The sequence below is a fragment of the Gavialis gangeticus genome, unplaced genomic scaffold (assembly GCF_001723915.1).
Source record: "Gavialis gangeticus isolate Ggan-Ray unplaced genomic scaffold, GavGan_comp1, whole genome shotgun sequence".
Lineage (NCBI taxonomy): Eukaryota > Metazoa > Chordata > Crocodylia > Gavialidae > Gavialis > Gavialis gangeticus.
This window is the reverse complement of record NW_017729007.1, coordinates 7,492,009-7,497,379: the sequence shown is the minus strand read 5'-3', so window position 1 is coordinate 7,497,379 and position 5,371 is coordinate 7,492,009.

The window sequence follows — 5,371 nt, the reverse complement described above, 5'->3', positions numbered from 1 at the left end:
AGCAACCCCAGACTTCCTTGAGGCCCTACTGCACCAGGCCTCTCTCCTAAATATGCCCCCCCAACTCTAAACCTTCTCAGTCCTCCTATCTTTCTTTTGGGGAAGAAGCAGAGTCAAGAGAATATTAATTGGTTGGTGAAGAACAGCTTTTTAATTGCCTGACCGAGACAAAAGAAGTCTAATAATTGGCTGGAGACTGCTAGGTGAGGCTATTGCACCTGTTTCCTCTCTGGTGAGTAGCCATTTTGATCCATTCATTAGAGCAACAGACTCCCAAGAGCTCAACCCAAGACCAGTGGTTTCTATATTATGAACAATAAAATATTTTCAGCTTATTTATCCTTTATACATTTTTCTTGCTAATAAGGTTGTGGCCAAATCTACTTGGCATGTTGGCTGCATAGTAATTACAAATATAAGTTTCGGACTACGCTGTCCAAGAAAGGGGCTCTTGCCAATGGACTGGGTGCTGCCTCAAGTTATTTTCTCTTTTGCCTGTCCACTAGAGCTTTTAATCCAAGACTCACAGGCCTAATTTTGTGCACAGTGTGAACTTTGCTATGTCACTCACTCCTGCAAAACTCCATTATTTATTATGTTATACCCCATGTTTGCACTGGTTTACACAAATATAAATGACTCTGTACACAGAGCTGTGGAGAAACAGGCCCAAAATATTTTCATTACGGTAATATTGTGTAATCTTCTTTTAATATTACCATTGTTTTGGGAGGCTTGAGCCATTAAAAGATTTAGGTGCCTTCAAGTTAGAGGTAGTCACTGGAACACCTAAGGTACTTGGTACCACAGAATGAAATCCAAAAGCCCGAGTGAGGCACCTATGCTTCCTATGCAGTGAAAGAGTAGAATTAGCTGCCAAAGTACTGGATCTGAAATAACCACATAACTGCTACAGAGGTGGGTGTATCCGAAAGTTCACATTTTCCACAGTGCTCAGGCATCTGCATCAGGGCTGCAAGTAGCTTTCTCTGCCCACTTGGGATCCAGAGCTTGGAATCCTTTCCTGGTCATTCTTTTATTTAAAAATACAACTTGTGGTGCTTCTGCTGAAGTTTTTTATATAATAGTCTAGAGGTGAAAGCACTTGTCCAGTAAGTAGGAAACCTGAAATTTAGTCTCTCCCCACTCAGTCTGAGAGGGTACCAATCCACATCCCCCACCTGCTCACCATCAGGCTACAGGCAAGGGTGGACTGGGAAAACTCTTCACCCTCTCTACTGAAGCTATGCAGAAGGAATGCTAGATTTAGGAGGCAAGAAAGAACAAGCAAGGTGGAGCCCAATTCTGTAGCCCAGAGGTCAGATATACAGCCCACAGACTGAATCTCACCTGCAGACCCTGGGGGCTTTGGCACATGTCAATGGCAGGGGCTTCAGCAGCATTTTGGCAGTGGGGAGCTTCCCTACACCTGCCCCAGGAAGCAAGGCGCTGCTCTGGGACTGGACAGTGCCCCCATTCCATAGCCAGAGAGAGTGGGGAGAAGTGGCACCAGGGAAGGGCAGTGGCAGCTGGTCTGGAAGACCTGCCCACTGCAGACCCACGCCAGGCTGTTCATGGCTCCAACATGATTCCAACTGCTGCTGTGTCCCATCGATAAGGGGAGTCTGTGCTTCTGCTCTGTGCTCCCAGAACAGAAGAGTTAGGAAAACTAACCAGGCATAGTTAGCAATACTACATTCATAGGGTGAAAACAGCAATAGTCCTGGAAGCAAAGGCCAGAATTCCCCCCTTTCCCCTATAAGTCAGTGAACTTATTTAAGAATTTCATAGATTTCATAGACATTTGGGCTGGAAGGGACCCCAGAGGATCATCGAGTTCAGCCCCCTGCCCCAGGGGCAGGAAATCAGCAGGGATCATAGGATCCCAGCAAGATAAGCATCCAAATTTGTCTTGAAGGCGTTCAAAGTGGGTGCTTGAACCGCCTCTGGCAGTAGTCTATTCCAAACCGTGGGGGCTCAAACACTAAAGAAGTTCTTTCTTATGTCCAGCCTGAATTGGTTGCAGCGGAGTTTGTGACCATTCGATCTTGACATCCCTTGGGGGGCTCTGGTGAACAGATGTTCCCCCAGATCCTGATGAGCACCCCTGATAAACTTATAGGTGGTCACCAGACCACCCCTGAGCCTGGGCTTTTCCAGGCTAAAGAGCCCCATGGCTCTCAGCCTGTCATCATAAGGTCTGTTTTCCTGACCTCTGATCAAGTGCGTGGCTCTCCTCTGCACTCTCTCAAGCTTCTCCACAACCTTTTTAAATTCTGAAGCCCAAAACTGGATGCAGTACTCCATGCGGCCTCACCAAGGCCAAGTACAAGGGGAGAATCATGTCCCAGGATTTGCTTAAGAAGCATCTCTGGATGCAAGCCAGCGTTTTGCTCACTTTACTAGCTGCAGCATCACATTGCAGGCTCATGTTCATCTTGTGGTCAGTCACGACCCCCAAGTCCCTTTCATCAGTAGTGCTAACTAGTGTAGCACTGCCGAGCCTATAAGCATGCTGCTGGTTTTTCCTCCCAAGATGGAGAACCTTGCATTTTTCTGTGTTAAACACCATCAGATTCTCATCCGCCCATTTCATGAGCCTGTCAAGATCTGCTTGGATCACCCTCCTGTCCTCAGGTGTGGATGCTTTACCCCAAAGTTTGATATTGTCGGCGAGCTTGGGCAGCCCGCTTCTGACACCAATGTCCACATCATTGATGAAGATGTTAAACAGTATACGCCCTAGGACAGAGCCTTGAGGGACCCCACTGATGGCACCTTTGTGGAAAAAGGTGATACCTGCTAGCTTGTTTTTAATAAAACAAAATATTATTTATATTTTTGGTATAGCAGTTTCAGGATAAGTGACCTTTTCTTGGTAAATTGTTAAAGATGTACCAAAAAATGAAGACATGTTTACTATGTCACCTCATTTCTTTAGTTCAGCAAGATACCTCTGGGCATGAAAATCACAGAAATATAAAACAGATCATCCCGTCTGTTTTGCTGACAAAGACATGCTCTTTAATGCACATGTTAAAACATTTTATTAAACCCAGACAGAGTGCTGACAGCCTAGAACAATCTAGATGCAGACCAAAACTTAAAAATCAAACTTGAAAGACAAAACCCCCAGATTTTTCAGAGAGAGAAAGAAATGTTAAACAAAGGACACCCTGAGATTTGGTGGTTCAGAAATCTGGAGTAGCATCTAAAGAGACATAATTTTGGTGGATTATGGGTAAGTAAGAACTATCTGGAAGCTTTAAGAGGCTGTAGGTAAGTTCTAGGACCATATACCAAGCAGCAGAGCACTGTGTTTTATGCACGCCTGCCTAGTACAAGTGTATAATGTACCTCTGAACTTCTAGGGCTTGGGACACTTTCTCTATCAATGGATATACAGATCCAGGAGTAGGAGTCCTGTCTAAATGATAAGCTCTGCTTGGTTAAGATGATAGAAGGGAGCAAAGATGGTTGTGTTGTATACTTGGCTCACCTGGCTTCCAGGGAGAGTCAGTCTGGCCAATTTAACAATTTAGAGAAGCATCTGGGTTCTTCTTCATTAAGCCATCTTGCATACATCTCCAACAGCCCTGAAGGAAGGTAGGAGTTGCTGGAGTGAAGCAGTATGCTTTATCCTTTGTCCCTTGTCATTTCCCTGTTCCAGGGGAATCAAATCCAGCTGCAAATTCAGGTGAGCTTTTATAGTCCCTTTGTGTCCCCACAGAATCTGTATTCACATAGAATATCTGAACCATCATTTGAAACTTTACCTTTAAATATATCTTTAAAAAATATTTTCTTCCAAAAATAAACATGCATTGAATGTGTTAATCAATACGTCAATCGGGATCAGCAAGCAAATGTCAGTGGGAGTGCATCTACATGAGATATTTACTGCAGAGCTGCCTAATTAGCTCCACAGTAAAGTCTCAGTGTCTACATGTGCAGCCCTCTTATGCCTCAGGAAACTGATTAAACTGCCGCAGGTTATCCTACTGTGGAGTTCTTCAGTACTTGGCAATGCACTTGTAGATGCTGATGGGTCTCTCTGGGACACGAGGGGACTTCAGTGTCGCGGCTGCCTGTTGCCTGCTGCCTAGCCCTGCATTGGAGCACTCTTGTGACCCAGCCAGCCCTTCCACCACAGCACATTGAGCCAGGTTGGAGGAGCCCTGGGCTGGCTGACCCCATGGGTCTCCTGCCCTCCAGGTCCCCTGTCAGCCCTGGGCTGGCAGGCTGACTGTACTTTGTTCAGTACTATAATGGGTCAGAACTCAATCCCCTGCTTCCATATGTCATGTTTATGATGCAGATTAAAATGTTAATGTGAAAAATCCTGTGAGATTTGACACCAAGTCTTTTATAGAATCGTAGAACCAGAAGGGACCTGTAAGATCAAGTCCAGTTTCTTGCCGTGGGCAGGAAGTTATTGGGCTCAGACGTGCTCAACAAGGTGCCTGTTCAGCCTCATCTTGAACACTTCCAAGGAGGGTGACCGCACCACCTCTCCTGGGAGTATGTTCCAGGTTCTGCTGACCCATATAGAGAAAAAGTTCTTTCTTATATCTAGTCTGAATTTACCCCCTATTAACTTATGCTCATTGTTCCTTGTCCTCCCTTGAGGTGCCTTCCTGAAGAGTTGCTCCCCTAGATCTTGATGTTCAGTCCTGAGGTACTTGTAGGCAGCTATCAAGTCACCTCTCAGTCTTCTCTTACTCAGACTGAACAGGCCAAGTTCCTGGAGTCTTTCCTCATAGGGCCTATCCTCCATGCCCTTGACCATAAGTGTGGCCCTTCTTTGTACCCTCTCACGTTTATCCATGTCCTTCTTGAAATGTGGTGCCCAGAACTGGACACAGTACTCCAGCTGATGCCTCACCAGTGCTGAATAGCGAGGGAGGAGCACCTCCATGGGTCTATTGCCCACACATCGGCTGATGCACACCACAGTTCTGTGCGCCCTTCTGACAGCCTCATCATGCTGCTGGCTCATATCATCTTCTGGTTGATTGTGACCCCCAGATGCTGTGCTAGCCAGCGGACCACCACCCATTGTGTAGTTGTGGTGAGGGTTCTTCCTCCCCAGTTGTAGGACTTTGCACTTATTCCTGTTAAACCTCATCTGATTCTGTTCTGCCCATCAGTCCAATCTGTCAAGGTCATGCTGGATCCTGACCCTATCCTCCAATGTGCCCACATTCCTCCACAGCTTGGTATCATCCACAAACGTAATCATTGAGCTTTTCACACCCTCATCCAAGTCATTAATGAATATATTAAAGAGCATGGGTCCAAGCACTGATCCCTGGGGGACACCACTGGAGACAGTCTCCAGGATGAGGCCATCCCATCGATTACCACCCTC